A 25,736-nucleotide genomic window follows, 5' to 3' on the forward strand; every position below is an offset into this window, starting at 1 on the left:
AAATCACAAGACAAACTGTTTTTTGCTGGCGGTTCATTTAAACAAACTCACAAACTAACTAACTAACTAACTAACTAAATGAATGAATGAATAAATGAACACCACATGCACGGCTTCATAGGCAAGGTGCACTTCCTCCATGCTGCAGGTTTATAAGGCCTGTTTGCAACAGCGTCTCTCGCTTACGGCCATACCACCCTGAGAACGCCCGATCTCGTCTGATCTCGGAAGCTAAGCAGGGTCGGGCCTGGTTAGTACTTGGATGGGAGACCGCCTGGGAATACCAGGTGCCGTAAGCTTTTTGTCCCGGCAGGGGGTGCTGTTTCCACGTGCAACTTTATGAGGAAATCACAAGACAAACTGTTTTTTGCTGCCGGTTCATTTAAACAAACTCACAAACTAACTAACTAACTAACTAAATGAATGAATGAATGAATGAATAAATGAACACCACATGCACGGCTTCATAGGCAAGGTGCACTTCCTCCATGCTGCAGGTTTATAAGGCCTGTTTGCAACAGCGTCTCTCGCTAACGGCCATACCACCCTGAGAACGCCCGATCTCGTCTGATCTCGGAAGCTAAGCAGGGTCGGGCCTGGTTAGTACTTGGATGGGAGACCGCCTGGGAATACCAGGTGCCGTAAGCTTTTTGTCCCGGCAGGGGGTGCTGTTTCCACGTGCAACTTTATGAGGAAATCACAAGACAAACTGTTTTTTGCTGCCGGTTCATTTAAACAAACTCACAAACTAACTAACTAACTAAATGAATGAATGAATAAATGAACACCACATGCACGGCTTCATAGGCAAGGTGCACTTCCTCCATGCTGCAGGTTTATAAGGCCTGTTTGCAACAGCGTCTCTCGCTTACGGCCATACCACCCTGAGAACGCCCGATCTCGTCTGATCTCGGAAGCTAAGCAGGGTCGGGCCTGGTTAGTACTTGGATGGGAGACCGCCTGGGAATACCAGGTGCCGTAAGCTTTTTGTCCCGGCAGGGGTGCTGTTTCCACGTGCAACTTTGTGAGGAAATCACAAGACAAACTGTTTTTTGCTGGCGGTTCATTTAAACAAACTCACAAACTAACTAACTAACTAACTAAATGAATGAATGAATGAATGAATAAATGAACACCACATGCACGGCTTCATAGGCAAGGTGCACTTCCTCCATGCTGCAGGTTTATAAGGCCTGTTTGCAACAGCGTCTCTCGCTTACGGCCATACCACCCTGAGAACGCCCGATCTCGTCTGATCTCGGAAGCTAAGCAGGGTCGGGCCTGGTTAGTACTTGGATGGGAGACCGCCTGGGAATACCAGGTGCCGTAAGCTTTTTGTCCCGGCAGGGGGTGCTGTTTCCACGTGCAACTTTATGAGGAAATCACAAGACAAACTGTTTTTTGCTGGCGGTTCATTTAAACAAACTCACAAACTAACTAACTAACTAACTAAATGAATGAATGAATGAATGAATAAATGAACACCACATGCACGGCTTCATAGGCAAGGTGCACTTCCTCCATGCTGCAGGTTTATAAGGCCTGTTTGCAACCGCGTCTCTCGCTTACGGCCATACCACCCTGAGAACGCCCGATCTCGTCTGATCTCGGAAGCTAAGCAGGGTCGGGCCTGGTTAGTACTTGGATGGGAGACCGCCTGGGAATACCAGGTGCCGTAAGCTTTTTGTCCCGGCAGGGGGTGCTGTTTCCACGTGCAACTTTATGAGGAAATCACAAGACAAACTGTTTTTTGCTGCCGGTTCATTTAAACAAACTCACAAACTAACTAACTAACTAACTAACTAAATGAATGAATGAATAAATGAACACCACATGCACGGCTTCATAGGCAAGGTGCACTTCCTCCATGCTGCAGGTTTATAAGGCCTGTTTGCAACAGCGTCTCTCGCTTACGGCCATACCACCCTGAGAACGCCCGATCTCGTCTGATCTCGGAAGCTAAGCAGGGTCGGGCCTGGTTAGTACTTGGATGGGAGACCGCCTGGGAATACCAGGTGCCGTAAGCTTTTTGTCCCGGCAGGGGTGCTGTTTCCACGTGCAACTTTGTGAGGAAATCACAAGACAAACTGTTTTTTGCTGGCGGTTCATTTAAACAAACTCACAAACTAACTAACTAACTAACTAAATGAATGAATGAATGAATGAATAAATGAACACCACATGCACGGCTTCATAGGCAAGGTGCACTTCCTCCATGCTGCAGGTTTATAAGGCCTGTTTGCAACAGCGTCTCTCGCTTACGGCCATACCACCCTGAGAACGCCCGATCTCGTCTGATCTCGGAAGCTAAGCAGGGTCGGGCCTGGTTAGTACTTGGATGGGAGACCGCCTGGGAATACCAGGTGCCGTAAGCTTTTTGTCCCGGCAGGGGGTGCTGTTTCCACGTGCAACTTTATGAGGAAATCACAAGACAAACTGTTTTTTGCTGCCGGTTCATTTAAACAAACTCACAAACTAACTAACTAACTAAATGAATGAATGAATAAATGAACACCACATGCACGGCTTCATAGGCAAGGTGCACTTCCTCCATGCTGCAGGTTTATAAGGCCTGTTTGCAACAGCGTCTCTCGCTTACGGCCATACCACCCTGAGAACGCCCGATCTCGTCTGATCTCGGAAGCTAAGCAGGGTCGGGCCTGGTTAGTACTTGGATGGGAGACCGCCTGGGAATACCAGGTGCCGTAAGCTTTTTGTCCCGGCAGGGGGTGCTGTTTCCACGTGCAACTTTATGAGGAAATCACAAGACAAACTGTTTTTTGCTGCCGGTTCATTTAAACAAACTCACAAACTAACTAACTAACTAACTAACTAAATGAATGAATGAATAAATGAACACCACATGCACGGCTTCATAGGCAAGGTGCACTTCCTCCATGCTGCAGGTTTATAAGGCCTGTTTGCAACAGCGTCTCTCGCTTACGGCCATACCACCCTGAGAACGCCCGATCTCGTCTGATCTCGGAATTTAAGCAGGGTCGGGCCTGGTTAGTACTTGGATGGGAGACCGCCTGGGAATACCAGGTGCCGTAAGCTTTTTGTCCCGGCAGGGGGTGCTGTTTCCACGTGCAACTTTATGAGGAAATCACAAGACAAACTGTTTTTTGCTGGCGGTTCATTTAAACAAACTCACAAACTAACTAACTAACTAACTAAATGAATGAATGAATGAATGAATAAATGAACACCACATGCACGGCTTCATAGGCAAGGTGCACTTCCTCCATGCTGCAGGTTTATAAGGCCTGTTTGCAACAGCGTCTCTCGCTTACGGCCATACCACCCTGAGAACGCCCGATCTCGTCTGATCTCGGAAGCTAAGCAGGGTCGGGCCTGGTTAGTACTTGGATGGGAGACCGCCTGGGAATACCAGGTGCCGTAAGCTTTTTGTCCCGGCAGGGGGTGCTGTTTCCACGTGCAACTTTATGAGGAAATCACAAGACAAACTGTTTTTTGCTGCCGGTTCATTTAAACAAACTCACAAACTAACTCACAAACTAACTAACTAACTAAATGAATGAATGAATAAATGAACACCACATGCACGGCTTCATAGGCAAGGTGCACTTCCTCCATGCTGCAGGTTTATAAGGCCTGTTTGCAACAGCGTCTCTCGCTTACGGCCATACCACCCTGAGAACGCCCGATCTCGTCTGATCTCGGAAGCTAAGCAGGGTCGGGCCTGGTTAGTACTTGGATGGGAGACCGCCTGGGAATACCAGGTGCCGTAAGCTTTTTGTCCCGGCAGGGGTGCTGTTTCCACGTGCAACTTTGTGAGGAAATCACAAGACAAACTGTTTTTTGCTGCCGGTTCATTTAAACAAACTCACAAACTAACTAACTAACTAACTAACTAAATGAATGAATGAATGAATGAATAAATGAACACCACATGCACGGCTTCATAGGCAAGGTGCACTTCCTCCATGCTGCAGGTTTATAAGGCCTGTTTGCAACAGCGTCTCTCGCTTACGGCCATACCACCCTGAGAACGCCCGATCTCGTCTGATCTCGGAAGCTAAGCAGGGTCGGGCCTGGTTAGTACTTGGATGGGAGACCGCCTGGGAATACCAGGTGCCGTAAGCTTTTTGTCCCGGCAGGGGGTGCTGTTTCCACGTGCAACTTTATGAGGAAATCACAAGACAAACTGTTTTTTGCTGCCGGTTCATTTAAACAAACTCACAAACTAACTAACTAACTAACTAACTAAATGAATGAATGAATAAATGAACACCACATGCACGGCTTCATAGGCAAGGTGCACTTCCTCCATGCTGCAGGTTTATAAGGCCTGTTTGCAACAGCGTCTCTCGCTTACGGCCATACCACCCTGAGAACGCCCGATCTCGTCTGATCTCGGAAGCTAAGCAGGGTCGGGCCTGGTTAGTACTTGGATGGGAGACCGCCTGGGAATACCAGGTGCCGTAAGCTTTTTGTCCCGGCAGGGGTGCTGTTTCCACGTGCAACTTTGTGAGGAAATCACAAGACAAACTGTTTTTTGCTGGCGGTTCATTTAAACAAACTCACAAACTAACTAACTAACTAACTAAATGAATGAATGAATGAATGAATAAATGAACACCACATGCACGGCTTCATAGGCAAGGTGCACTTCCTCCATGCTGCAGGTTTATAAGGCCTGTTTGCAACAGCGTCTCTCGCTTACGGCCATACCACCCTGAGAACGCCCGATCTCGTCTGATCTCGGAAGCTAAGCAGGGTCGGGCCTGGTTAGTACTTGGATGGGAGACCGCCTGGGAATACCAGGTGCCGTAAGCTTTTTGTCCCGGCAGGGGGTGCTGTTTCCACGTGCAACTTTATGAGGAAATCACAAGACAAACTGTTTTTTGCTGCCGGTTCATTTAAACAAACTCACAAACTAACTAACTAACTAACTAACTAAATGAATGAATGAATAAATGAACACCACATGCACGGCTTCATAGGCAAGGTGCACTTCCTCCATGCTGCAGGTTTATAAGGCCTGTTTGCAACAGCGTCTCTCGCTTACGGCCATACCACCCTGAGAACGCCCGATCTCGTCTGATCTCGGAAGCTAAGCAGGGTCGGGCCTGGTTAGTACTTGGATGGGAGACCGCCTGGGAATACCAGGTGCCGTAAGCTTTTTGTCCCGGCAGGGGTGCTGTTTCCACGTGCAACTTTATGAGGAAATCACAAGACAAACTGTTTTTTGCTGCCGGTTCATTTAAACAAACTCACAAACTATCTAACTAACTAACTAAATGAATGAATGAATGAATGAATAAATGAACACCACATGCACGGCTTCATAGGCAAGGTGCACTTCCTCCATGCTGCAGGTTTATAAGGCCTGTTTGCAACAGCGTCTCTCGCTTACGGCCATACCACCCTGAGAACGCCCGATCTCGTCTGATCTCGGAAGCTAAGCAGGGTCGGGCCTGGTTAGTACTTGGATGGGAGACCGCCTGGGAATACCAGGTGCCGTAAGCTTTTTGTCCCGGCAGGGGGTGCTGTTTCCACGTGCAACTTTATGAGGAAATCACAAGACAAACTGTTTTTTGCTGCCGGTTCATTTAAACAAACTCACAAACTAACTAACTAACTAAATGAATGAATGAATAAATGAACACCACATGCACGGCTTCATAGGCAAGGTGCACTTCCTCCATGCTGCAGGTTTATAAGGCCTGTTTGCAACAGCGTCTCTCGCTTACGGCCATACCACCCTGAGAACGCCCGATCTCGTCTGATCTCGGAAGCTAAGCAGGGTCGGGCCTGGTTAGTACTTGGATGGGAGACCGCCTGGGAATACCAGGTGCCGTAAGCTTTTTGTCCCGGCAGGGGTGCTGTTTCCACGTGCAACTTTGTGAGGAAATCACAAGACAAACTGTTTTTTGCTGGCGGTTCATTTAAACAAACTCACAAACTAACTAACTAACTAACTAAATGAATGAATGAATGAATGAATAAATGAACACCACATGCACGGCTTCATAGGCAAGGTGCACTTCCTCCATGCTGCAGGTTTATAAGGCCTGTTTGCAACAGCGTCTCTCGCTTACGGCCATACCACCCTGAGAACGCCCGATCTCGTCTGATCTCGGAAGCTAAGCAGGGTCGGGCCTGGTTAGTACTTGGATGGGAGACCGCCTGGGAATACCAGGTGCCGTAAGCTTTTTGTCCCGGCAGGGGGTGCTGTTTCCACGTGCAACTTTATGAGGAAATCACAAGACAAACTGTTTTTTGCTGCCGGTTCATTTAAACAAACTCACAAACTAACTAACTAACTAACTAAATGAATGAATGAATGAATGAATAAATGAACACCACATGCACGGCTTCATAGGCAAGGTGCACTTCCTCCATGCTGCAGGTTTATAAGGCCTGTTTGCAACAGCGTCTCTCGCTTACGGCCATACCACCCTGAGAACGCCCGATCTCGTCTGATCTCGGAAGCTAAGCAGGGTCGGGCCTGGTTAGTACTTGGATGGGAGACCGCCTGAGAATACCAGGTGCCGTAAGCTTTTTGTCCCGGCAGGGGGTGCTGTTTCCACGTGCAACTTTATGAGGAAATCACAAGACAAACTGTTTTTTGCTGGCGGTTCATTTAAACAAACTCACAAACTAACTAACTAACTAACTAAATGAATGAATGAATAAATGAACACCACATGCACGGCTTCATAGGCAAGGTGCACTTCCTCCATGCTGCAGGTTTATAAGGCCTGTTTGCATCAGCGTCTCTCGCTTACGGCCATACCACCCTGAGAACGCCCGATCTCGTCTGATCTCGGAAGCTAAGCAGGGTCGGGCCTGGTTAGTACTTGGATGGGAGACCGCCTGGGAATACCAGGTGCCGTAAGCTTTTTGTCCCGGCAGGGGGTGCTGTTTCCACGTGCAACTTTATGAGGAAATCACAAGACAAACTGTTTTTTGCTGGCGGTTCATATAAACAAACTCACAAACTAACTAACTAACTAACTAAATGAATGAATGAATGAATGAATAAATGAACACCACATGCACGGCTTCATAGGCAAGGTGCACTTCCTCCATGCTGCAGGTTTATAAGGCCTGTTTGCAACAGCGTCTCTCGCTTACGGCCATACCACCCTGAGAACGCCCGATCTCGTCTGATCTCGGAAGCTAAGCAGGGTCGGGCCTGGTTAGTACTTGGATGGGAGACCGCCTGGGAATACCAGGTGCCGTAAGCTTTTTGTCCCGGCAGGGGGTGCTGTTTCCACGTGCAACTTTATGAGGAAATCACAAGACAAACTGTTTTTTGCTGCCGGTTCATTTAAACAAACTCACAAACTAACTAACTAACTAACTAACTAAATGAATGAATGAATAAATGAACACCACATGCACGGCTTCATAGGCAAGGTGCACTTCCTCCATGCTGCAGGTTTATAAGGCCTGTTTGCAACAGCGTCTCTCGCTTACGGCCATACCACCCTGAGAACGCCCGATCTCGTCTGATCTCGGAAGCTAAGCAGGGTCGGGCCTGGTTAGTACTTGGATGGGAGACCGCCTGGGAATACCAGGTGCCGTAAGCTTTTTGTCCCGGCAGGGGTGCTGTTTCCACGTGCAACTTTATGAGGAAATCACAAGACAAACTGTTTTTTGCTGCCGGTTCATTTAAACAAACTCACAAACTAACTAACTAACTAACTAAATGAATGAATGAATGAATGAATAAATGAACACCACATGCACGGCTTCATAGGCAAGGTGCACTTCCTCCATGCTGCAGGTTTATAAGGCCTGTTTGCAACAGCGTCTCTCGCTTACGGCCATACCACCCTGAGAACGCCCGATCTCGTCTGATCTCGGAAGCTAAGCAGGGTCGGGCCTGGTTAGTACTTGGATGGGAGACCGCCTGGGAATACCAGGTGCCGTAAGCTTTTTGTCCCGGCAGGGGGTGCTGTTTCCACGTGCAACTTTATGAGGAAATCACAAGACAAACTGTTTTTTGCTGCCGGTTCATTTAAACAAACTCACAAACTAACTAACTAACTAACTAAATGAATGAATGAATGAATGAATAAATGAACACCACATGCACGGCTTCATAGGCAAGGTGCACTTCCTCCATGCTGCAGGTTTATAAGGCCTGTTTGCAACAGCGTCTCTCGCTTACGGCCATACCACCCTGAGAACGCCCGATCTCGTCTGATCTCGGAAGCTAAGCAGGGTCGGGCCTGGTTAGTACTTGGATGGGAGACCGCCTGGGAATACCAGGTGCCGTAAGCTTTTTGTCCCGGCAGGGGGTGCTGTTTCCACGTGCAACTTTATGAGGAAATCACAAGACAAACTGTTTTTTGCTGCCGGTTCATTTAAACAAACTCACAAACTAACTAACTAACTAACTAACTAAATGAATGAATGAATAAATGAACACCACATGCACGGCTTCATAGGCAAGGTGCACTTCCTCCATGCTGCAGGTTTATAAGGCCTGTTTGCAACAGCGTCTCTCGCTTACGGCCATACCACCCTGAGAACGCCCGATCTCGTCTGATCTCGGAAGCTAAGCAGGGTCGGGCCTGGTTAGTACTTGGATGGGAGACCGCCTGGGAATACCAGGTGCCGTAAGCTTTTTGTCCCGGCAGGGGTGCTGTTTCCACGTGCAACTTTGTGAGGAAATCACAAGACAAACTGTTTTTTGCTGGCGGTTCATTTAAACAAACTCACAAACTAACTAACTAACTAACTAAATGAATGAATGAATGAATGAATAAATGAACACCACATGCACGGCTTCATAGGCAAGGTGCACTTCCTCCATGCTGCAGGTTTATAAGGCCTGTTTGCAACAGCGTCTCTCGCTTACGGCCATACCACCCTGAGAACGCCCGATCTCGTCTGATCTCGGAAGCTAAGCAGGGTCGGGCCTGGTTAGTACTTGGATGGGAGACCGCCTGGGAATACCAGGTGCCGTAAGCTTTTTGTCCCGGCAGGGGGTGCTGTTTCCACGTGCAACTTTATGAGGAAATCACAAGACAAACTGTTTTTTGCTGCCGGTTCATTTAAACAAACTCACAAACTAACTAACTAACTAACTAACTAAATGAATGAATGAATAAATGAACACCACATGCACGGCTTCATAGGCAAGGTGCACTTCCTCCATGCTGCAGGTTTATAAGGCCTGTTTGCAACAGTGTCTCTCGCTTACGGCCATACCACCCTGAGAACGCCCGATCTCGTCTGATCTCGGAAGCTAAGCAGGGTCGGGCCTGGTTAGTACTTGGATGGGAGACCGCCTGGGAATACCAGGTGCCGTAAGCTTTTTGTCCCGGCAGGGGTGCTGTTTCCACGTGCAACTTTGTGAGGAAATCACAAGACAAACTGTTTTTTGCTGGCGGTTCATTTAAACAAACTCACAAACTAACTAACTAACTAACTAAATGAATGAATGAATGAATGAATAAATGAACACCACATGCACGGCTTCATAGGCAAGGTGCACTTCCTCCATGCTGCAGGTTTATAAGGCCTGTTTGCAACAGCGTCTCTCGCTTACGGCCATACCACCCTGAGAACGCCCGATCTCGTCTGATCTCGGAAGCTAAGCAGGGTCGGGCCTGGTTAGTACTTGGATGGGAGACCGCCTGGGAATACCAGGTGCCGTAAGCTTTTTGTCCCGGCAGGGGTGCTGTTTCCACGTGCAACTTTGTGAGGAAATCACAAGACAAACTGTTTTTTGCTGCCGGTTCATTTAAACAAACTCACAAACTAACTAACTAACTAACTAAATGAATGAATGAATGAATGAATAAATGAACACCACATGCACGGCTTCATAGGCAAGGTGCACTTCCTCCATGCTGCAGGTTTATAAGGCCTGTTTGCAACAGCGTCTCTCGCTTACGGCCATACCACCCTGAGAACGCCCGATCTCGTCTGATCTCGGAAGCTAAGCAGGGTCGGGCCTGGTTAGTACTTGGATGGGAGACCGCCTGGGAATACCAGGTGCCGTAAGCTTTTTGTCCCGGCAGGGGGTGCTGTTTCCACGTGCAACTTTATGAGGAAATCACAAGACAAACTGTTTTTTGCTGCCGGTTCATTTAAACAAACTCACAAACTAACTAACTAACTAACTAACTAAATGAATGAATGAATAAATGAACACCACATGCACGGCTTCATAGGCAAGGTGCACTTCCTCCATGCTGCAGGTTTATAAGGCCTGTTTGCAACAGCGTCTCTCGCTTACGGCCATACCACCCTGAGAACGCCCGATCTCGTCTGATCTCGGAAGCTAAGCAGGGTCGGGCCTGGTTAGTACTTGGATGGGAGACCGCCTGGGAATACCAGGTGCCGTAAGCTTTTTGTCCCGGCAGGGGTGCTGTTTCCACGTGCAACTTTGTGAGGAAATCACAAGACAAACTGTTTTTTGCTGGCGGTTCATTTAAACAAACTCACAAACTAACTAACTAACTAACTAAATGAATGAATGAATGAATGAATAAATGAACACCACATGCACGGCTTCATAGGCAAGGTGCACTTCCTCCATGCTGCAGGTTTATAAGGCCTGTTTGCAACAGCGTCTCTCGCTTACGGCCATACCACCCTGAGAACGCCCGATCTCGTCTGATCTCGGAAGCTAAGCAGGGTCGGGCCTGGTTAGTACTTGGATGGGAGACCGCCTGGGAATACCAGGTGCCGTAAGCTTTTTGTCCCGGCAGGGGGTGCTGTTTCCACATGCAACTTTATGAGGAAATCACAAGACAAACTGTTTTTTGCTGCCGGTTCATTTAAACAAACTCACAAACTAACTAACTAACTAACTAACTAAATGAATGAATGAATAAATGAACACCACATGCACGGCTTCATAGGCAAGGTGCACTTCCTCCATGCTGCAGGTTTATAAGGCCTGTTTGCAACAGCGTCTCTCGCTTACGGCCATACCACCCTGAGAACGCCCGATCTCGTCTGATCTCGGAAGCTAAGCAGGGTCGGGCCTTGTTAGTACTTGGATGGGAGACCGCCTGGGAATACCAGGTGCCGTAAGCTTTTTGTCCCGGCAGGGGTGCTGTTTCCACGTGCAACTTTGTGAGGAAATCACAAGACAAACTGTTTTTTGCTGCCGGTTCATTTAAACAAACTCACAAACTAACTAACTAACTAACTAACTAAATGAATGAATGAATAAATGAACACCACATGCACGGCTTCATAGGCAAGGTGCACTTCCTCCATGCTGCAGGTTTATAAGGCCTGTTTGCAACAGCGTCTCTCGCTTACGGCCATACCACCCTGAGAACGCCCGATCTCGTCTGATCTCGGAAGCTAAGCAGGGTCGGGCCTGGTTAGTACTTGGATGGGAGACCGCCTGGGAATACCAGGTGCCGTAAGCTTTTTGTCCCGGCAGGGGTGCTGTTTCCACGTGCAACTTTGTGAGGAAATCACAAGACAAACTGTTTTTTGCTGGCGGTTCATTTAAACAAACTCACAAACTAACTAACTAACTAACTAAATGAATGAATGAATGAATGAATAAATGAACACCACATGCACGGCTTCATAGGCAAGGTGCACTTCCTCCATGCTGCAGGTTTATAAGGCCTGTTTGCAACAGCGTCTCTCGCTTACGGCCATACCACCCTGAGAACGCCCGATCTCGTCTGATCTCGGAAGCTAAGCAGGGTCGGGCCTGGTTAGTACTTGGATGGGAGACCGCCTGGGAATACCAGGTGCCGTAAGCTTTTTGTCCCGGCAGGGGGTGCTGTTTCCACGTGCAACTTTATGAGGAAATCACAAGACAAACTGTTTTTTGCTGCCGGTTCATTTAAACAAACTCACAAACTAACTAACTAACTAAATGAATGAATGAATAAATGAACACCACATGCACGGCTTCATAGGCAAGGTGCACTTCCTCCATGCTGCAGGTTTATAAGGCCTGTTTGCAACAGCGTCTCTCGCTTACGGCCATACCACCCTGAGAACGCCCGATCTCGTCTGATCTCGGAAGCTAAGCAGGGTCGGGCCTGGTTAGTACTTGGATGGGAGACCGCCTGGGAATACCAGGTGCCGTAAGCTTTTTGTCCCGGCAGGGGGTGCTGTTTCCACGTGCAACTTTATGAGGAAATCACAAGACAAACTGTTTTTTGCTGCCGGTTCATTTAAACAAACTCACAAACTAACTAACTAACTAAATGAATGAATGAATAAATGAACACCACATGCACGGCTTCATAGGCAAGGTGCACTTCCTCCATGCTGCAGGTTTATAAGGCCTGTTTGCAACAGCGTCTCTCGCTTACGGCCATACCACCCTGAGAACGCCCGATCTCGTCTGATCTCGGAAGCTAAGCAGGGTCGGGCCTGGTTAGTACTTGGATGGGAGACCGCCTGGGAATACCAGGTGCCGTAAGCTTTTTGTCCCGGCAGGGGGTGCTGTTTCCACGTGCAACTTTATGAGGAAATCACAAGACAAACTGTTTTTTGCTGGCGGTTCATTTAAACAAACTCACAAACTAACTAACTAACTAACTAACTAAATGAATGAATGAATAAATGAACACCACATGCACGGCTTCATAGGCAAGGTGCACTTCCTCCATGCTGCAGGTTTATAAGGCCTGTTTGCAACAGCGTCTCTCGCTTACGGCCATACCACCCTGAGAACGCCCGATCTCGTCTGATCTCGGAAGCTAAGCAGGGTCGGGCCTGGTTAGTACTTGGATGGGAGACCGCCTGGGAATACCAGGTGCCGTAAGCTTTTTGTCCCGGCAGGGGGTGCTGTTTCCACGTGCAACTTTATGAGGAAATCACAAGACAAACTGTTTTTTGCTGGCGGTTCATTTAAACAAACTCACAAACTAACTAACTAACTAACTAAATGAATGAATGAATGAATGAATAAATGAACACCACATGCACGGCTTCATAGGCAAGGTGCACTTCCTCCATGCTGCAGGTTTATAAGGCCTGTTTGCAACAGCGTCTCTCGCTTACGGCCATACCACCCTGAGAACGCCCGATCTCGTCTGATCTCGGAAGCTAAGCAGGGTCGGGCCTGGTTAGTACTTGGATGGGAGACCGCCTGGGAATACCAGGTGCCGTAAGCTTTTTGTCCCGGCAGGGGGTGCTGTTTCCACGTGCAACTTTATGAGGAAATCACAAGACAAACTGTTTTTTGCTGCCGGTTCATTTAAACAAACTCACAAACTAACTCACAAACTAACTAACTAACTAAATGAATGAATGAATAAATGAACACCACATGCACGGCTTCATAGGCAAGGTGCACTTCCTCCATGCTGCAGGTTTATAAGGCCTGTTTGCAACAGCGTCTCTCGCTTACGGCCATACCACCCTGAGAACGCCCGATCTCGTCTGATCTCGGAAGCTAAGCAGGGTCGGGCCTGGTTAGTACTTGGATGGGAGACCGCCTGGGAATACCAGGTGCCGTAAGCTTTTTGTCCCGGCAGGGGGTGCTGTTTCCACGTGCAACTTTATGAGGAAATCACAAGACAAACTGTTTTTTGCTGCCGGTTCATTTAAACAAACTCACAAACTAACTAACTAACTAACTAACTAAATGAATGAATGAATAAATGAACACCACATGCACGGCTTCATAGGCAAGGTGCACTTCCTCCATGCTGCAGGTTTATAAGGCCTGTTTGCAACAGCGTCTCTCGCTTACGGCCATACCACCCTGAGAACGCCCGATCTCGTCTGATCTCGGAAGCTAAGCAGGGTCGGGCCTGGTTAGTACTTGGATGGGAGACCGCCTGGGAATACCAGGTGCCGTAAGCTTTTTGTCCCGGCAGGGGTGCTGTTTCCACGTGCAACTTTATGAGGAAATCACAAGACAAACTGTTTTTTGCTGCCGGTTCATTTAAACAAACTCACAAACTAACTCACAAACTAACTAACTAACTAAATGAATGAATGAATAAATGAACACCACATGCACGGCTTCATAGGCAAGGTGCACTTCCTCCATGCTGCAGGTTTATAAGGCCTGTTTGCAACAGCGTCTCTCGCTTACGGCCATACCACCCTGAGAACGCCCGATCTCGTCTGATCTCGGAAGCTAAGCAGGGTCGGGCCTGGTTAGTACTTGGATGGGAGACCGCCTGGGAATACCAGGTGCCGTAAGCTTTTTGTCCCGGCAGGGGGTGCTGTTTCCACGTGCAACTTTATGAGGAAATCACAAGACAAACTGTTTTTTGCTGCCGGTTCATTTAAACAAACTCACAAACTAACTCACAAACTAACTAACTAACTAAATGAATGAATGAATAAATGAACACCACATGCACGGCTTCATAGGCAAGGTGCACTTCCTCCATGCTGCAGGTTTATAAGGCCTGTTTGCAACAGCGTCTCTCGCTTACGGCCATACCACCCTGAGAACGCCCGATCTCGTCTGATCTCGGAAGCTAAGCAGGGTCGGGCCTGGTTAGTACTTGGATGGGAGACCGCCTGGGAATACCAGGTGCCGTAAGCTTTTTGTCCCGGCAGGGGGTGCTGTTTCCACGTGCAACTTTATGAGGAAATCACAAGACAAACTGTTTTTTGCTGCCGGTTCATTTAAACAAACTCACAAACTAACTAACTAACTAACTAACTAAATGAATGAATGAATAAATGAACACCACATGCACGGCTTCATAGGCAAGGTGCACTTCCTCCATGCTGCAGGTTTATAAGGCCTGTTTGCAACAGCGTCTCTCGCTTACGGCCATACCACCCTGAGAACGCCCGATCTCGTCTGATCTCGGAAGCTAAGCAGGGTCGGGCCTGGTTAGTACTTGGATGGGAGACCGCCTGGGAATACCAGGTGCCGTAAGCTTTTTGTCCCGGCAGGGGTGCTGTTTCCACGTGCAACTTTGTGAGGAAATCACAAGACAAACTGTTTTTTGCTGGCGGTTCATTTAAACAAACTCACAAACTAACTAACTAACTAACTAAATGAATGAATGAATGAATGAATAAATGAACACCACATGCACGGCTTCATAGGCAAGGTGCACTTCCTCCATGCTGCAGGTTTATAAGGCCTGTTTGCAACAGCGTCTCTCGCTTACGGCCATACCACCCTGAGAACGCCCGATCTCGTCTGATCTCGGAAGCTAAGCAGGGTCGGGCCTGGTTAGTACTTGGATGGGAGACCGCCTGGGAATACCAGGTGCCGTAAGCTTTTTGTCCCGGCAGGGGGTGCTGTTTCCACGTGCAACTTTATGAGGAAATCACAAGACAAACTGTTTTTTGCTGCCGGTTCATTTAAACAAACTCACAAACTAACTAACTAACTAACTAACTAAATGAATGAATGAATAAATGAACACCACATGCACGGCTTCATAGGCAAGGTGCACTTCCTCCATGCTGCAGGTTTATAAGGCCTGTTTGCAACAGCGTCTCTCGCTTACGGCCATACCACCCTGAGAACGCCCGATCTCGTCTGATCTCGGAAGCTAAGCAGGGTCGGGCCTGGTTAGTACTTGGATGGGAGACCGCCTGGGAATACCAGGTGCCGTAAGCTTTTTGTCCCGGCAGGGGTGCTGTTTCCACGTGCAACTTTATGAGGAAATCACAAGACAAACTGTTTTTTGCTGCCGGTTCATTTAAACAAACTCACAAACTATCTAACTAACTAACTAAATGAATGAATGAATGAATGAATAAATGAACACCACATGCACGGCTTCATAGGCAAGGTGCACTTCCTCCATGCTGCAGGTTTATAAGGCCTGTTTGCAACAGCGTCTCTCGCTTACGGCCATACCACCCTGAGAACGCCCGATCTCGTCTGATCTCGGAAGCTAAGCAGGGTCGGGCCTGGTTAGTACTTGGATGGGAGACCGCCTGGGAATACCAGGTGCCGTAAGCTTTTTGTCCCGGCAGGGGGTGCTGTTTCCACGTGCAACTTTATGAGGAAATCACAAGACAAACTGTTTTTTGCTGCCGGTTCATTTAAACAAACTCACAAACTAACTAACTAACTAAATGAATGAATGAATAAATGAACACCACATGCACGGCTTCATAGGCAAGGTGCACTTCCTCCATGCTGCAGGTTTATAAGGCCTGTTTGCAACAGCGTCTCTCGCTTACGGCCATACCACCCTGAGAACGCCCGATCTCGTCTGATCTCGGAAGCTAAGCAGGGTCGGGCCTGGTTAGTACTTGGATGGGAGACCGCCTGGGAATACCAGGTGCCGTAAGCTTTTTGTCCCGGCAGGGGTGCTGTTTCCACGTGCAACTTTGTGAGGAAATCACAAGACAAACTGTTTTTTGCTGGCGGTTCATTTAAACAAACTCACAAACTAACTAACTAACTAACTAAATGAATGAATGAATGAATGAATAAATGAACACCACATGCACGGCTTCATAGGCAAGGTGCACTTCCTCCATGCTGCAGGTTTATAAGGCCTGTTTGCAACAGCGTCTCTCGCTTACGGCCATACCACCCTGAGAACGCCCGATCTCATCTGATCTCGGAAGCTAAGCAGGGTCGGGCCTGGTTAGTACTTGGATGGGAGACCGCCTGGGAATACCAGGTGCCGTAAGCTTTTTGTCCCGGCAGGGGGTGCTGTTTCCACGTGCAACTTTATGAGGAAATCACAAGACAAACTGTTTTTTGCTGCCGGTTCATTTAAACAAACTCACAAACTAACTAACTAACTAACTAAATGAATGAATGAATGAATGAATAAATGAACACCACATGCACGGCTTCATAGGCAAGGTGCACTTCCTCCATGCTGCAGGTTTATAAGGCCTGTTTGCAACAGCGTCTCTCGCTTACGGCCATACCACCCTGAGAACGCCCGATCTCGTCTGATCTCGGAAGCTAAGCAGGGTCGGGCCTGGTTAGTACTTGGATGGGAGACCGCCTGAGAATACCAGGTGCCGTAAGCTTTTTGTCCCGGCAGGGGGTGCTGTTTCCACGTGCAACTTTATGAGGAAATCACAAGACAAACTGTTTTTTGCTGCCGGTTCATTTAAACAAACTCACAAACTAACTAACTAACTAACTAAATGAATGAATGAATAAATGAACACCACATGCACGGCTTCATAGGCAAGGTGCACTTCCTCCATGCTGCAGGTTTATAAGGCCTGTTTGCATCAGCGTCTCTCGCTTACGGCCATACCACCCTGAGAACGCCCGATCTCGTCTGATCTCGGAAGCTAAGCAGGGTCGGGCCTGGTTAGTACTTGGATGGGAGACCGCCTGGGAATACCAGGTGCCGTAAGCTTTTTGTCCCGGCAGGGGGTGCTGTTTCCACGTGCAACTTTATGAGGAAATCACAAGACAAACTGTTTTTTGCTGGCGGTTCATATAAACAAACTCACAAACTAACTAACTAACTAACTAAATGAATGAATGAATGAATGAATAAATGAACACCACATGCACGGCTTCATAGGCAAGGTGCACTTCCTCCATGCTGCAGGTTTATAAGGCCTGTTTGCAACAGCGTCTCTCGCTTACGGCCATACCACCCTGAGAACGCCCGATCTCGTCTGATCTCGGAAGCTAAGCAGGGTCGGGCCTGGTTAGTACTTGGATGGGAGACCGCCTGGGAATACCAGGTGCCGTAAGCTTTTTGTCCCGGCAGGGGGTGCTGTTTCCACGTGCAACTTTATGAGGAAATCACAAGACAAACTGTTTTTTGCTGCCGGTTCATTTAAACAAACTCACAAACTAACTAACTAACTAACTAACTAAATGAATGAATGAATAAATGAACACCACATGCACGGCTTCATAGGCAAGGTGCACTTCCTCCATGCTGCAGGTTTATAAGGCCTGTTTGCAACAGCGTCTCTCGCTTACGGCCATACCACCCTGAGAACGCCCGATCTCGTCTGATCTCGGAAGCTAAGCAGGGTCGGGCCTGGTTAGTACTTGGATGGGAGACCGCCTGGGAATACCAGGTGCCGTAAGCTTTTTGTCCCGGCAGGGGTGCTGTTTCCACGTGCAACTTTATGAGGAAATCACAAGACAAACTGTTTTTTGCTGCCGGTTCATTTAAACAAACTCACAAACTAACTAACTAACTAACTAAATGAATGAATGAATGAATGAATAAATGAACACCACATGCACGGCTTCATAGGCAAGGTGCACTTCCTCCATGCTGCAGGTTTATAAGGCCTGTTTGCAACAGCGTCTCTCGCTTACGGCCATACCACCCTGAGAACGCCCGATCTCGTCTGATCTCGGAAGCTAAGCAGGGTCGGGCCTGGTTAGTACTTGGATGGGAGACCGCCTGGGAATACCAGGTGCCGTAAGCTTTTTGTCCCGGCAGGGGGTGCTGTTTCCACGTGCAACTTTATGAGGAAATCACAAGACAAACTGTTTTTTGCTGCCGGTTCATTTAAACAAACTCACAAACTAACTAACTAACTAACTAAATGAATGAATGAATGAATGAATAAATGAACACCACATGCACGGCTTCATAGGCAAGGTGCACTTCCTCCATGCTGCAGGTTTATAAGGCCTGTTTGCAACAGCGTCTCTCGCTTACGGCCATACCACCCTGAGAACGCCCGATCTCGTCTGATCTCGGAAGCTAAGCAGGGTCGGGCCTGGTTAGTACTTGGATGGGAGACCGCCTGGGAATACCAGGTGCCGTAAGCTTTTTGTCCCGGCAGGGGGTGCTGTTTCCACGTGCAACTTTATGAGGAAATCACAAGACAAACTGTTTTTTGCTGCCGGTTCATTTAAACAAACTCACAAACTAACTAACTAACTAACTAACTAAATGAATGAATGAATAAATGAACACCACATGCACGGCTTCATAGGCAAGGTGCACTTCCTCCATGCTGCAGGTTTATAAGGCCTGTTTGCAACAGCGTCTCTCGCTTACGGCCATACCACCCTGAGAACGCCCGATCTCGTCTGATCTCGGAAGCTAAGCAGGGTCGGGCCTGGTTAGTACTTGGATGGGAGACCGCCTGGGAATACCAGGTGCCGTAAGCTTTTTGTCCCGGCAGGGGTGCTGTTTCCACGTGCAACTTTGTGAGGAAATCACAAGACAAACTGTTTTTTGCTGGCGGTTCATTTAAACAAACTCACAAACTAACTAACTAACTAACTAAATGAATGAATGAATGAATGAATAAATGAACACCACATGCACGGCTTCATAGGCAAGGTGCACTTCCTCCATGCTGCAGGTTTATAAGGCCTGTTTGCAACAGCGTCTCTCGCTTACGGCCATACCACCCTGAGAACGCCCGATCTCGTCTGATCTCGGAAGCTAAGCAGGGTCGGGCCTGGTTAGTACTTGGATGGGAGACCGCCTGGGAATACCAGGTGCCGTAAGCTTTTTGTCCCGGCAGGGGGTGCTGTTTCCACGTGCAACTTTATGAGGAAATCACAAGACAAACTGTTTTTTGCTGCCGGTTCATTTAAACAAACTCACAAACTAACTAACTAACTAACTAACTAAATGAATGAATGAATAAATGAACACCACATGCACGGCTTCATAGGCAAGGTGCACTTCCTCCATGCTGCAGGTTTATAAGGCCTGTTTGCAACAGTGTCTCTCGCTTACGGCCATACCACCCTGAGAACGCCCGATCTCGTCTGATCTCGGAAGCTAAGCAGGGTCGGGCCTGGTTAGTACTTGGATGGGAGACCGCCTGGGAATACCAGGTGCCGTAAGCTTTTTGTCCCGGCAGGGGTGCTGTTTCCACGTGCAACTTTGTGAGGAAATCACAAGACAAACTGTTTTTTGCTGGCGGTTCATTTAAACAAACTCACAAACTAACTAACTAACTAACTAAATGAATGAATGAATGAATGAATAAATGAACACCACATGCACGGCTTCATAGGCAAGGTGCACTTCCTCCATGCTGCAGGTTTATAAGGCCTGTTTGCAACAGCGTCTCTCGCTTACGGCCATACCACCCTGAGAACGCCCGATCTCGTCTGATCTCGGAAGCTAAGCAGGGTCGGGCCTGGTTAGTACTTGGATGGGAGACCGCCTGGGAATACCAGGTGCCGTAAGCTTTTTGTCCCGGCAGGGGTGCTGTTTCCACGTGCAACTTTGTGAGGAAATCACAAGACAAACTGTTTTTTGCTGCCGGTTCATTTAAACAAACTCACAAACTAACTAACTAACTAACTAAATGAATGAATGAATGAATGAATAAATGAACACCACATGCACGGCTTCATAGGCAAGGTGCACTTCCTCCATGCTGCAGGTTTATAAGGCCTGTTTGCAACAGCGTCTCTCGCTTACGGCCATACCACCCTGAGAACGCCCGATCTCGTCTGATCTCGGAAGCTAAGCAGGGTCGGGCCTGGTTAGTACTTGGATGGGAGACCGCCTGGGAATACCAGGTGCCGTAAGCTTTTTGTCCCGGCAGGGGGTGCTGTTTCCACGTGCAACTTTATGAGGAAATCACAAGACAAACTGTTTTTTGCTGCCGGTTCATTTAAACAAACTCACAAACTAACTAACTAACTAACTAACTAAATGAATGAATGAATAAATGAACACCACATGCACGGCTTCATAGGCAAGGTGCACTTCCTCCATGCTGCAGGTTTATAAGGCCTGTTTGCAACAGCGTCTCTCGCTTACGGCCATACCACCCTGAGAACGCCCGATCTCGTCTGATCTCGGAAGCTAAGCAGGGTCGGGCCTGGTTAGTACTTGGATGGGAGACCGCCTGGGAATACCAGGTGCCGTAAGCTTTTTGTCCCGGCAGGGGTGCTGTTTCCACGTGCAACTTTGTGAGGAAATCACAAGACAAACTGTTTTTTGCTGCCGGTTCATTTAAACAAACTCACAAACTAACTAACTAACTAACTAAATGAATGAATGAATGAATGAATAAATGAACACCACATGCACGGCTTCATAGGCAAGGTGCACTTCCTCCATGCTGCAGGTTTATAAGGCCTGTTTGCAACAGCGTCTCTCGCTTACGGCCATACCACCCTGAGAACGCCCGATCTCGTCTGATCTCGGAAGCTAAGCAGGGTCGGGCCTGGTTAGTACTTGGATGGGAGACCGCCTGGGAATACCAGGTGCCGTAAGCTTTTTGTCCCGGCAGGGGGTGCTGTTTCCACATGCAACTTTATGAGGAAATCACAAGACAAACTGTTTTTTGCTGCCGGTTCATTTAAACAAACTCACAAACTAACTAACTAACTAACTAACTAAATGAATGAATGAATAAATGAACACCACATGCACGGCTTCATAGGCAAGGTGCACTTCCTCCATGCTGCAGGTTTATAAGGCCTGTTTGCAACAGCGTCTCTCGCTTACGGCCATACCACCCTGAGAACGCCCGATCTCGTCTGATCTCGGAAGCTAAGCAGGGTCGGGCCTTGTTAGTACTTGGATGGGAGACCGCCTGGGAATACCAGGTGCCGTAAGCTTTTTGTCCCGGCAGGGGTGCTGTTTCCACGTGCAACTTTGTGAGGAAATCACAAGACAAACTGTTTTTTGCTGCCGGTTCATTTAAACAAACTCACAAACTAACTAACTAACTAACTAACTAAATGAATGAATGAATAAATGAACACCACATGCACGGCTTCATAGGCAAGGTGCACTTCCTCCATGCTGCAGGTTTATAAGGCCTGTTTGCAACAGCGTCTCTCGCTTACGGCCATACCACCCTGAGAACGCCCGATCTCGTCTGATCTCGGAAGCTAAGCAGGGTCGGGCCTGGTTAGTACTTGGATGGGAGACCGCCTGGGAATACCAGGTGCCGTAAGCTTTTTGTCCCGGCAGGGGTGCTGTTTCCACGTGCAACTTTGTGAGGAAATCACAAGACAAACTGTTTTTTGCTGGCGGTTCATTTAAACAAACTCACAAACTAACTAACTAACTAACTAAATGAATGAATGAATGAATGAATAAATGAACACCACATGCACGGCTTCATAGGCAAGGTGCACTTCCTCCATGCTGCAGGTTTATAAGGCCTGTTTGCAACAGCGTCTCTCGCTTACGGCCATACCACCCTGAGAACGCCCGATCTCGTCTGATCTCGGAAGCTAAGCAGGGTCGGGCCTGGTTAGTACTTGGATGGGAGACCGCCTGGGAATACCAGGTGCCGTAAGCTTTTTGTCCCGGCAGGGGGTGCTGTTTCCACGTGCAACTTTATGAGGAAATCACAAGACAAACTGTTTTTTGCTGCCGGTTCATTTAAACAAACTCACAAACTAACTAACTAACTAACTAACTAAATGAATGAATGAATAAATGAACACCACATGCACGGCTTCATAGGCAAGGTGCACTTCCTCCATGCTGCAGGTTTATAAGGCCTGTTTGCAACAGTGTCTCTCGCTTACGGCCATACCACCCTGAGAACGCCCGATCTCGTCTGATCTCGGAAGCTAAGCAGGGTCGGGCCTGGTTAGTACTTGGATGGGAGACCGCCTGGGAATACCAGGTGCCGTAAGCTTTTTGTCCCGGCAGGGGTGCTGTTTCCACGTGCAACTTTGTGAGGAAATCACAAGACAAACTGTTTTTTGCTGGCGGTTCATTTAAACAAACTCACAAACTAACTAACTAACTAACTAAATGAATGAATGAATGAATGAATAAATGAACACCACATGCACGGCTTCATAGGCAAGGTGCACTTCCTCCATGCTGCAGGTTTATAAGGCCTGTTTGCAACAGCGTCTCTCGCTTACGGCCATACCACCCTGAGAACGCCCGATCTCGTCTGATCTCGGAAGCTAAGCAGGGTCGGGCCTGGTTAGTACTTGGATGGGAGACCGCCTGGGAATACCAGGTGCCGTAAGCTTTTTGTCCCGGCAGGGGGTGCTGTTTCCACGTGCAACTTTATGAGGAAATCACAAGACAAACTGTTTTTTGCTGCCGGTTCATTTAAACAAACTCACAAACTAACTAACTAACTAAATGAATGAATGAATGAATGAATAAATGAACACCACATGCACGGCTTCATAGGCAAGGTGCACTTCCTCCATGCTGCAGGTTTATAAGGCCTGTTTGCAACAGCGTCTCTCGCTTACGGCCATACCACCCTGAGAACGCCCGATCTCGTCTGATCTCGGAAGCTAAGCAGGGTCGGGCCTGGTTAGTACTTGGATGGGAGACCGCCTGGGAATACCAGGTGCCGTAAGCTTTTTGTCCCGGCAGGGGGTGCTGTTTCCACGTGCAACTTTATGAGGAAATCACAAGACAAACTGTTTTTTGCTGCCGGTTCATTTAAACAAACTCACAAACTAACTAACTAACTAACTAACTAAATGAATGAATGAATAAATGAACACCACATGCACGGCTTCATAGGCAAGGTGCACTTCCTCCATGCTGCAGGTTTATAAGGCCTGTTTGCAACAGCGTCTCTCGCTTACGGCCATACCACCCTGAGAACGCCCGATCTCGTCTGATCTCGGAAGCTAAGCAGGGTCGGGCCTGGTTAGTACTTGGATGGGAGACCGCCTGGGAATACCAGGTGCCGTAAGCTTTTTGTCCCGGCAGGGGTGCTGTTTCCACGTGCAACTTTGTGAGGAAATCACAAGACAAACTGTTTTTTGCTGGCGGTTCATTTAAACAAACTCACAAACTAACTAACTAACTAACTAACTAAATGAATGAATGAATGAATAAATGAACACCACATGCACGGCTTCATAGGCAAGGTGCACTTCCTCCATGCTGCAGGTTTATAAGGCCTGTTTGCAACAGCGTCTCTCGCTTACGGCCATACCACCCTGAGAACGCCCGATCTCGTCTGATCTCGGAAGCTAAGCAGGGTCGGGCCTGGTTAGTACTTGGATGGGAGACCGCCTGGGAATACCAGGTGCCGTAAGCTTTTTGTCCCGGCAGGGGTGCTTTTTCCACGTGCAACTTTGTGAGGAAATCACAAGACAAACTGTTTTTTGCTGGCGGTTCATTTAAACAAACTCACAAACTAACTAACTAACTAACTAAATGAATGAATGAATGAATGAATAAATGAACACCACATGCACGGCTTCATAGGCAAGGTGCACTTCCTCCATGCTGCAGGTTTATAAGGCCTGTTTGCAACAGCGTCTCTCGCTTACGGCCATACCACCCTGAGAACGCCCGATCTCGTCTGATCTCGGAAGCTAAGCAGGGTCGGGCCTGGTTAGTACTTGGATGGGAGACCGCCTGGGAATACCAGGTGCCGTAAGCTTTTTGTCCCGGCAGGGGTGCTGTTTCCACGTGCAACTTTATGAGGAAATCACAAGACAAACTGTTTTTTGCTGCCGGTTCATTTAAACAAACTCACAAACTAACTAACTAACTAAATGAATGAATGAATAAATGAACACCACATGCACGGCTTCATAGGCAAGGTGCACTTCCTCCATGCTGCAGGTTTATAAGGCCTGTTTGCAACAGCGTCTCTCGCTTACGGCCATACCACCCTGAGAACGCCCGATCTCGTCTGATCTCGGAAGCTAAGCAGGGTCGGGCCTGGTTAGTACTTGGATGGGAGACCGCCTGGGAATACCAGGTGCCGTAAGCTTTTTGTCCCGGCAGGGGGTGCTGTTTCCACGTGCAACTTTATGAGGAAATCACAAGACAAACTGTTTTTTGCTGCCGGTTCATTTAAACAAACTCACAAACTAACTAACTAACTAACTAACTAAATGAATGAATGAATAAATGAACACCACATGCACGGCTTCATAGGCAAGGTGCACTTCCTCCATGCTGCAGGTTTATAAGGCCTGTTTGCAACAGCGTCTCTCGCTTACGGCCATACCACCCTGAGAACGCCCGATCTCGTCTGATCTCGGAAGCTAAGCAGGGTCGGGCCTGGTTAGTACTTGGATGGGAGACCGCCTGGGAATACCAGGTGCCGTAAGCTTTTTGTCCCGGCAGGGGTGCTGTTTCCACGTGCAACTTTGTGAGGAAATCACAAGACAAACTGTTTTTTGCTGCCGGTTCATTTAAACAAACTCACAAACTAACTAACTAACTAAATGAATGAATGAATAAATGAACACCACATGCACGGCTTCATAGGCAAGGTGCACTTCCTCCATGCTGCAGGTTTATAAGGCCTGTTTGCAACAGCGTCTCTCGCTTACGGCCATACCACCCTGAGAACGCCCGATCTCGTCTGATCTCGGAAGCTAAGCAGGGTCGGGCCTGGTTAGTACTTGGATGGGAGACCGCCTGGGAATACCAGGTGCCGTAAGCTTTTTGTCCCGGCAGGGGTGCTGTTTCCACGTGCAACTTTGTGAGGAAATCACAAGACAAACTGTTTTTTGCTGGCGGTTCATTTAAACAAACTCACAAACTAACTAACTAACTAACTAAATGAATGAATGAATGAATGAATAAATGAACACCACATGCACGGCTTCATAGGCAAGGTGCACTTCCTCCATGCTGCAGGTTTATAAGGCCTGTTTGCAACAGCGTCTCTCGCTTACGGCCATACCACCCTGAGAACGCCCGATCTCGTCTGATCTCGGAAGCTAAGCAGGGTCGGGCCTGGTTAGTACTTGGATGGGAGACCGCCTGGGAATACCAGGTGCCGTAAGCTTTTTGTCCCGGCAGGGGTGCTGTTTCCACGTGCAACTTTATGAGGAAATCACAAGACAAACTGTTTTTTGCTGCCGGTTCATTTAAACAAACTCACAAACTAACTAACTAACTAAATGAATGAATGAATAAATGAACACCACATGCACGGCTTCATAGGCAAGGTGCACTTCCTCCATGCTGCAGGTTTATAAG

At 48.0% G+C, this 25,736-nt stretch overlaps 74 non-coding genes across 74 annotated transcripts; all 74 read left to right on the forward strand.

The window, feature by feature from the left end:
* Positions 1-180: 180 nt before the first annotated feature.
* On the forward strand, positions 181-299 carry LOC142877873 (5S ribosomal RNA). The gene has a single exon (XR_012924162.1). It is a non-coding gene; the product is annotated as a 5S ribosomal RNA (ribosomal RNA).
* A 230-nt stretch (positions 300-529) lies between these two features.
* LOC142878251 (5S ribosomal RNA) lies at positions 530-648 on the forward strand. The gene has a single exon (XR_012924527.1). It is a non-coding gene; the product is annotated as a 5S ribosomal RNA (ribosomal RNA).
* Positions 649-866: 218 nt separating this feature from the next.
* On the forward strand, positions 867-985 carry LOC142877875 (5S ribosomal RNA). The gene has a single exon (XR_012924164.1). It is a non-coding gene; the product is annotated as a 5S ribosomal RNA (ribosomal RNA).
* Positions 986-1,214: 229 nt separating this feature from the next.
* Positions 1,215-1,333, forward strand: LOC142877876 (5S ribosomal RNA). The gene has a single exon (XR_012924165.1). It is a non-coding gene; the product is annotated as a 5S ribosomal RNA (ribosomal RNA).
* A 230-nt stretch (positions 1,334-1,563) lies between these two features.
* On the forward strand, positions 1,564-1,682 carry LOC142877877 (5S ribosomal RNA). The gene has a single exon (XR_012924166.1). It is a non-coding gene; the product is annotated as a 5S ribosomal RNA (ribosomal RNA).
* Positions 1,683-1,908: 226 nt separating this feature from the next.
* On the forward strand, positions 1,909-2,027 carry LOC142877878 (5S ribosomal RNA). Its single transcript, XR_012924167.1, has one exon. It is a non-coding gene; the product is annotated as a 5S ribosomal RNA (ribosomal RNA).
* A 229-nt stretch (positions 2,028-2,256) lies between these two features.
* Positions 2,257-2,375, forward strand: LOC142877879 (5S ribosomal RNA). Its single transcript, XR_012924168.1, has one exon. It is a non-coding gene; the product is annotated as a 5S ribosomal RNA (ribosomal RNA).
* Positions 2,376-2,593: 218 nt separating this feature from the next.
* Positions 2,594-2,712, forward strand: LOC142877880 (5S ribosomal RNA). Its single transcript, XR_012924169.1, has one exon. It is a non-coding gene; the product is annotated as a 5S ribosomal RNA (ribosomal RNA).
* Positions 2,713-2,938: 226 nt separating this feature from the next.
* On the forward strand, positions 2,939-3,057 carry LOC142878353 (5S ribosomal RNA). Its single transcript, XR_012924624.1, has one exon. It is a non-coding gene; the product is annotated as a 5S ribosomal RNA (ribosomal RNA).
* A 230-nt stretch (positions 3,058-3,287) lies between these two features.
* Positions 3,288-3,406, forward strand: LOC142877881 (5S ribosomal RNA). The gene has a single exon (XR_012924170.1). It is a non-coding gene; the product is annotated as a 5S ribosomal RNA (ribosomal RNA).
* Positions 3,407-3,636: 230 nt separating this feature from the next.
* On the forward strand, positions 3,637-3,755 carry LOC142877882 (5S ribosomal RNA). The gene has a single exon (XR_012924171.1). It is a non-coding gene; the product is annotated as a 5S ribosomal RNA (ribosomal RNA).
* Positions 3,756-3,988: 233 nt separating this feature from the next.
* Positions 3,989-4,107, forward strand: LOC142877883 (5S ribosomal RNA). Its single transcript, XR_012924172.1, has one exon. It is a non-coding gene; the product is annotated as a 5S ribosomal RNA (ribosomal RNA).
* Positions 4,108-4,333: 226 nt separating this feature from the next.
* LOC142877884 (5S ribosomal RNA) lies at positions 4,334-4,452 on the forward strand. Its single transcript, XR_012924173.1, has one exon. It is a non-coding gene; the product is annotated as a 5S ribosomal RNA (ribosomal RNA).
* Positions 4,453-4,681: 229 nt separating this feature from the next.
* LOC142877886 (5S ribosomal RNA) lies at positions 4,682-4,800 on the forward strand. The gene has a single exon (XR_012924175.1). It is a non-coding gene; the product is annotated as a 5S ribosomal RNA (ribosomal RNA).
* Positions 4,801-5,026: 226 nt separating this feature from the next.
* On the forward strand, positions 5,027-5,145 carry LOC142877887 (5S ribosomal RNA). Its single transcript, XR_012924176.1, has one exon. It is a non-coding gene; the product is annotated as a 5S ribosomal RNA (ribosomal RNA).
* Positions 5,146-5,374: 229 nt separating this feature from the next.
* LOC142877888 (5S ribosomal RNA) lies at positions 5,375-5,493 on the forward strand. The gene has a single exon (XR_012924177.1). It is a non-coding gene; the product is annotated as a 5S ribosomal RNA (ribosomal RNA).
* A 218-nt stretch (positions 5,494-5,711) lies between these two features.
* Positions 5,712-5,830, forward strand: LOC142877889 (5S ribosomal RNA). The gene has a single exon (XR_012924178.1). It is a non-coding gene; the product is annotated as a 5S ribosomal RNA (ribosomal RNA).
* Positions 5,831-6,059: 229 nt separating this feature from the next.
* On the forward strand, positions 6,060-6,178 carry LOC142877890 (5S ribosomal RNA). Its single transcript, XR_012924179.1, has one exon. It is a non-coding gene; the product is annotated as a 5S ribosomal RNA (ribosomal RNA).
* A 230-nt stretch (positions 6,179-6,408) lies between these two features.
* On the forward strand, positions 6,409-6,527 carry LOC142878182 (5S ribosomal RNA). The gene has a single exon (XR_012924461.1). It is a non-coding gene; the product is annotated as a 5S ribosomal RNA (ribosomal RNA).
* A 222-nt stretch (positions 6,528-6,749) lies between these two features.
* On the forward strand, positions 6,750-6,868 carry LOC142877891 (5S ribosomal RNA). The gene has a single exon (XR_012924180.1). It is a non-coding gene; the product is annotated as a 5S ribosomal RNA (ribosomal RNA).
* A 230-nt stretch (positions 6,869-7,098) lies between these two features.
* Positions 7,099-7,217, forward strand: LOC142877892 (5S ribosomal RNA). Its single transcript, XR_012924181.1, has one exon. It is a non-coding gene; the product is annotated as a 5S ribosomal RNA (ribosomal RNA).
* Positions 7,218-7,443: 226 nt separating this feature from the next.
* Positions 7,444-7,562, forward strand: LOC142877893 (5S ribosomal RNA). The gene has a single exon (XR_012924182.1). It is a non-coding gene; the product is annotated as a 5S ribosomal RNA (ribosomal RNA).
* Positions 7,563-7,791: 229 nt separating this feature from the next.
* On the forward strand, positions 7,792-7,910 carry LOC142877894 (5S ribosomal RNA). The gene has a single exon (XR_012924183.1). It is a non-coding gene; the product is annotated as a 5S ribosomal RNA (ribosomal RNA).
* A 230-nt stretch (positions 7,911-8,140) lies between these two features.
* LOC142877895 (5S ribosomal RNA) lies at positions 8,141-8,259 on the forward strand. The gene has a single exon (XR_012924184.1). It is a non-coding gene; the product is annotated as a 5S ribosomal RNA (ribosomal RNA).
* Positions 8,260-8,485: 226 nt separating this feature from the next.
* Positions 8,486-8,604, forward strand: LOC142877897 (5S ribosomal RNA). Its single transcript, XR_012924186.1, has one exon. It is a non-coding gene; the product is annotated as a 5S ribosomal RNA (ribosomal RNA).
* A 229-nt stretch (positions 8,605-8,833) lies between these two features.
* On the forward strand, positions 8,834-8,952 carry LOC142877898 (5S ribosomal RNA). The gene has a single exon (XR_012924187.1). It is a non-coding gene; the product is annotated as a 5S ribosomal RNA (ribosomal RNA).
* A 226-nt stretch (positions 8,953-9,178) lies between these two features.
* Positions 9,179-9,297, forward strand: LOC142877899 (5S ribosomal RNA). Its single transcript, XR_012924188.1, has one exon. It is a non-coding gene; the product is annotated as a 5S ribosomal RNA (ribosomal RNA).
* Positions 9,298-9,526: 229 nt separating this feature from the next.
* Positions 9,527-9,645, forward strand: LOC142877900 (5S ribosomal RNA). The gene has a single exon (XR_012924189.1). It is a non-coding gene; the product is annotated as a 5S ribosomal RNA (ribosomal RNA).
* Positions 9,646-9,874: 229 nt separating this feature from the next.
* LOC142877901 (5S ribosomal RNA) lies at positions 9,875-9,993 on the forward strand. The gene has a single exon (XR_012924190.1). It is a non-coding gene; the product is annotated as a 5S ribosomal RNA (ribosomal RNA).
* Positions 9,994-10,219: 226 nt separating this feature from the next.
* LOC142877902 (5S ribosomal RNA) lies at positions 10,220-10,338 on the forward strand. Its single transcript, XR_012924191.1, has one exon. It is a non-coding gene; the product is annotated as a 5S ribosomal RNA (ribosomal RNA).
* A 229-nt stretch (positions 10,339-10,567) lies between these two features.
* On the forward strand, positions 10,568-10,686 carry LOC142877903 (5S ribosomal RNA). The gene has a single exon (XR_012924192.1). It is a non-coding gene; the product is annotated as a 5S ribosomal RNA (ribosomal RNA).
* A 226-nt stretch (positions 10,687-10,912) lies between these two features.
* Positions 10,913-11,031, forward strand: LOC142878470 (5S ribosomal RNA). The gene has a single exon (XR_012924737.1). It is a non-coding gene; the product is annotated as a 5S ribosomal RNA (ribosomal RNA).
* Positions 11,032-11,256: 225 nt separating this feature from the next.
* LOC142877904 (5S ribosomal RNA) lies at positions 11,257-11,375 on the forward strand. The gene has a single exon (XR_012924193.1). It is a non-coding gene; the product is annotated as a 5S ribosomal RNA (ribosomal RNA).
* Positions 11,376-11,604: 229 nt separating this feature from the next.
* On the forward strand, positions 11,605-11,723 carry LOC142877905 (5S ribosomal RNA). Its single transcript, XR_012924194.1, has one exon. It is a non-coding gene; the product is annotated as a 5S ribosomal RNA (ribosomal RNA).
* A 218-nt stretch (positions 11,724-11,941) lies between these two features.
* On the forward strand, positions 11,942-12,060 carry LOC142877906 (5S ribosomal RNA). Its single transcript, XR_012924195.1, has one exon. It is a non-coding gene; the product is annotated as a 5S ribosomal RNA (ribosomal RNA).
* Positions 12,061-12,278: 218 nt separating this feature from the next.
* LOC142877908 (5S ribosomal RNA) lies at positions 12,279-12,397 on the forward strand. Its single transcript, XR_012924197.1, has one exon. It is a non-coding gene; the product is annotated as a 5S ribosomal RNA (ribosomal RNA).
* Positions 12,398-12,623: 226 nt separating this feature from the next.
* Positions 12,624-12,742, forward strand: LOC142877909 (5S ribosomal RNA). The gene has a single exon (XR_012924198.1). It is a non-coding gene; the product is annotated as a 5S ribosomal RNA (ribosomal RNA).
* Positions 12,743-12,972: 230 nt separating this feature from the next.
* Positions 12,973-13,091, forward strand: LOC142877910 (5S ribosomal RNA). The gene has a single exon (XR_012924199.1). It is a non-coding gene; the product is annotated as a 5S ribosomal RNA (ribosomal RNA).
* A 230-nt stretch (positions 13,092-13,321) lies between these two features.
* Positions 13,322-13,440, forward strand: LOC142877911 (5S ribosomal RNA). The gene has a single exon (XR_012924200.1). It is a non-coding gene; the product is annotated as a 5S ribosomal RNA (ribosomal RNA).
* A 226-nt stretch (positions 13,441-13,666) lies between these two features.
* LOC142877912 (5S ribosomal RNA) lies at positions 13,667-13,785 on the forward strand. The gene has a single exon (XR_012924201.1). It is a non-coding gene; the product is annotated as a 5S ribosomal RNA (ribosomal RNA).
* Positions 13,786-14,014: 229 nt separating this feature from the next.
* LOC142877913 (5S ribosomal RNA) lies at positions 14,015-14,133 on the forward strand. The gene has a single exon (XR_012924202.1). It is a non-coding gene; the product is annotated as a 5S ribosomal RNA (ribosomal RNA).
* A 230-nt stretch (positions 14,134-14,363) lies between these two features.
* On the forward strand, positions 14,364-14,482 carry LOC142877914 (5S ribosomal RNA). Its single transcript, XR_012924203.1, has one exon. It is a non-coding gene; the product is annotated as a 5S ribosomal RNA (ribosomal RNA).
* Positions 14,483-14,708: 226 nt separating this feature from the next.
* LOC142877915 (5S ribosomal RNA) lies at positions 14,709-14,827 on the forward strand. Its single transcript, XR_012924204.1, has one exon. It is a non-coding gene; the product is annotated as a 5S ribosomal RNA (ribosomal RNA).
* A 229-nt stretch (positions 14,828-15,056) lies between these two features.
* Positions 15,057-15,175, forward strand: LOC142877916 (5S ribosomal RNA). Its single transcript, XR_012924205.1, has one exon. It is a non-coding gene; the product is annotated as a 5S ribosomal RNA (ribosomal RNA).
* Positions 15,176-15,401: 226 nt separating this feature from the next.
* Positions 15,402-15,520, forward strand: LOC142877917 (5S ribosomal RNA). Its single transcript, XR_012924206.1, has one exon. It is a non-coding gene; the product is annotated as a 5S ribosomal RNA (ribosomal RNA).
* A 229-nt stretch (positions 15,521-15,749) lies between these two features.
* LOC142877920 (5S ribosomal RNA) lies at positions 15,750-15,868 on the forward strand. Its single transcript, XR_012924208.1, has one exon. It is a non-coding gene; the product is annotated as a 5S ribosomal RNA (ribosomal RNA).
* Positions 15,869-16,086: 218 nt separating this feature from the next.
* On the forward strand, positions 16,087-16,205 carry LOC142877921 (5S ribosomal RNA). The gene has a single exon (XR_012924209.1). It is a non-coding gene; the product is annotated as a 5S ribosomal RNA (ribosomal RNA).
* A 229-nt stretch (positions 16,206-16,434) lies between these two features.
* Positions 16,435-16,553, forward strand: LOC142877739 (5S ribosomal RNA). Its single transcript, XR_012924035.1, has one exon. It is a non-coding gene; the product is annotated as a 5S ribosomal RNA (ribosomal RNA).
* Positions 16,554-16,783: 230 nt separating this feature from the next.
* On the forward strand, positions 16,784-16,902 carry LOC142878183 (5S ribosomal RNA). Its single transcript, XR_012924462.1, has one exon. It is a non-coding gene; the product is annotated as a 5S ribosomal RNA (ribosomal RNA).
* Positions 16,903-17,124: 222 nt separating this feature from the next.
* On the forward strand, positions 17,125-17,243 carry LOC142877922 (5S ribosomal RNA). Its single transcript, XR_012924210.1, has one exon. It is a non-coding gene; the product is annotated as a 5S ribosomal RNA (ribosomal RNA).
* A 230-nt stretch (positions 17,244-17,473) lies between these two features.
* On the forward strand, positions 17,474-17,592 carry LOC142877923 (5S ribosomal RNA). Its single transcript, XR_012924211.1, has one exon. It is a non-coding gene; the product is annotated as a 5S ribosomal RNA (ribosomal RNA).
* A 226-nt stretch (positions 17,593-17,818) lies between these two features.
* On the forward strand, positions 17,819-17,937 carry LOC142877924 (5S ribosomal RNA). Its single transcript, XR_012924212.1, has one exon. It is a non-coding gene; the product is annotated as a 5S ribosomal RNA (ribosomal RNA).
* Positions 17,938-18,166: 229 nt separating this feature from the next.
* Positions 18,167-18,285, forward strand: LOC142877925 (5S ribosomal RNA). The gene has a single exon (XR_012924213.1). It is a non-coding gene; the product is annotated as a 5S ribosomal RNA (ribosomal RNA).
* Positions 18,286-18,515: 230 nt separating this feature from the next.
* On the forward strand, positions 18,516-18,634 carry LOC142877926 (5S ribosomal RNA). The gene has a single exon (XR_012924214.1). It is a non-coding gene; the product is annotated as a 5S ribosomal RNA (ribosomal RNA).
* Positions 18,635-18,860: 226 nt separating this feature from the next.
* Positions 18,861-18,979, forward strand: LOC142877927 (5S ribosomal RNA). Its single transcript, XR_012924215.1, has one exon. It is a non-coding gene; the product is annotated as a 5S ribosomal RNA (ribosomal RNA).
* Positions 18,980-19,208: 229 nt separating this feature from the next.
* On the forward strand, positions 19,209-19,327 carry LOC142877928 (5S ribosomal RNA). The gene has a single exon (XR_012924216.1). It is a non-coding gene; the product is annotated as a 5S ribosomal RNA (ribosomal RNA).
* A 226-nt stretch (positions 19,328-19,553) lies between these two features.
* On the forward strand, positions 19,554-19,672 carry LOC142877929 (5S ribosomal RNA). The gene has a single exon (XR_012924217.1). It is a non-coding gene; the product is annotated as a 5S ribosomal RNA (ribosomal RNA).
* A 229-nt stretch (positions 19,673-19,901) lies between these two features.
* On the forward strand, positions 19,902-20,020 carry LOC142877931 (5S ribosomal RNA). Its single transcript, XR_012924219.1, has one exon. It is a non-coding gene; the product is annotated as a 5S ribosomal RNA (ribosomal RNA).
* Positions 20,021-20,249: 229 nt separating this feature from the next.
* LOC142877932 (5S ribosomal RNA) lies at positions 20,250-20,368 on the forward strand. The gene has a single exon (XR_012924220.1). It is a non-coding gene; the product is annotated as a 5S ribosomal RNA (ribosomal RNA).
* Positions 20,369-20,594: 226 nt separating this feature from the next.
* On the forward strand, positions 20,595-20,713 carry LOC142877933 (5S ribosomal RNA). The gene has a single exon (XR_012924221.1). It is a non-coding gene; the product is annotated as a 5S ribosomal RNA (ribosomal RNA).
* Positions 20,714-20,942: 229 nt separating this feature from the next.
* Positions 20,943-21,061, forward strand: LOC142877934 (5S ribosomal RNA). The gene has a single exon (XR_012924222.1). It is a non-coding gene; the product is annotated as a 5S ribosomal RNA (ribosomal RNA).
* A 226-nt stretch (positions 21,062-21,287) lies between these two features.
* LOC142878471 (5S ribosomal RNA) lies at positions 21,288-21,406 on the forward strand. The gene has a single exon (XR_012924738.1). It is a non-coding gene; the product is annotated as a 5S ribosomal RNA (ribosomal RNA).
* A 225-nt stretch (positions 21,407-21,631) lies between these two features.
* Positions 21,632-21,750, forward strand: LOC142877935 (5S ribosomal RNA). The gene has a single exon (XR_012924223.1). It is a non-coding gene; the product is annotated as a 5S ribosomal RNA (ribosomal RNA).
* A 229-nt stretch (positions 21,751-21,979) lies between these two features.
* LOC142877936 (5S ribosomal RNA) lies at positions 21,980-22,098 on the forward strand. The gene has a single exon (XR_012924224.1). It is a non-coding gene; the product is annotated as a 5S ribosomal RNA (ribosomal RNA).
* Positions 22,099-22,324: 226 nt separating this feature from the next.
* On the forward strand, positions 22,325-22,443 carry LOC142877937 (5S ribosomal RNA). The gene has a single exon (XR_012924225.1). It is a non-coding gene; the product is annotated as a 5S ribosomal RNA (ribosomal RNA).
* Positions 22,444-22,672: 229 nt separating this feature from the next.
* Positions 22,673-22,791, forward strand: LOC142877938 (5S ribosomal RNA). Its single transcript, XR_012924226.1, has one exon. It is a non-coding gene; the product is annotated as a 5S ribosomal RNA (ribosomal RNA).
* Positions 22,792-23,017: 226 nt separating this feature from the next.
* Positions 23,018-23,136, forward strand: LOC142877939 (5S ribosomal RNA). The gene has a single exon (XR_012924227.1). It is a non-coding gene; the product is annotated as a 5S ribosomal RNA (ribosomal RNA).
* Positions 23,137-23,362: 226 nt separating this feature from the next.
* LOC142877940 (5S ribosomal RNA) lies at positions 23,363-23,481 on the forward strand. Its single transcript, XR_012924228.1, has one exon. It is a non-coding gene; the product is annotated as a 5S ribosomal RNA (ribosomal RNA).
* Positions 23,482-23,710: 229 nt separating this feature from the next.
* Positions 23,711-23,829, forward strand: LOC142877942 (5S ribosomal RNA). Its single transcript, XR_012924230.1, has one exon. It is a non-coding gene; the product is annotated as a 5S ribosomal RNA (ribosomal RNA).
* A 229-nt stretch (positions 23,830-24,058) lies between these two features.
* Positions 24,059-24,177, forward strand: LOC142877943 (5S ribosomal RNA). Its single transcript, XR_012924231.1, has one exon. It is a non-coding gene; the product is annotated as a 5S ribosomal RNA (ribosomal RNA).
* Positions 24,178-24,394: 217 nt separating this feature from the next.
* LOC142877944 (5S ribosomal RNA) lies at positions 24,395-24,513 on the forward strand. The gene has a single exon (XR_012924232.1). It is a non-coding gene; the product is annotated as a 5S ribosomal RNA (ribosomal RNA).
* Positions 24,514-24,739: 226 nt separating this feature from the next.
* Positions 24,740-24,858, forward strand: LOC142877945 (5S ribosomal RNA). Its single transcript, XR_012924233.1, has one exon. It is a non-coding gene; the product is annotated as a 5S ribosomal RNA (ribosomal RNA).
* Positions 24,859-25,075: 217 nt separating this feature from the next.
* On the forward strand, positions 25,076-25,194 carry LOC142877946 (5S ribosomal RNA). Its single transcript, XR_012924234.1, has one exon. It is a non-coding gene; the product is annotated as a 5S ribosomal RNA (ribosomal RNA).
* Positions 25,195-25,423: 229 nt separating this feature from the next.
* Positions 25,424-25,542, forward strand: LOC142877947 (5S ribosomal RNA). The gene has a single exon (XR_012924235.1). It is a non-coding gene; the product is annotated as a 5S ribosomal RNA (ribosomal RNA).
* Positions 25,543-25,736: the final 194 nt, after the last annotated feature.

Source organism: Nelusetta ayraudi, unplaced genomic scaffold, assembly GCF_046127955.1.
Source record: "Nelusetta ayraudi isolate G7.1 ecotype Tasmania unplaced genomic scaffold, CSIRO-AGI_Nayr_v1 ptg000135l, whole genome shotgun sequence".
NCBI classification, from domain to species: Eukaryota; Metazoa; Chordata; class Actinopteri; order Tetraodontiformes; family Monacanthidae; genus Nelusetta; species Nelusetta ayraudi.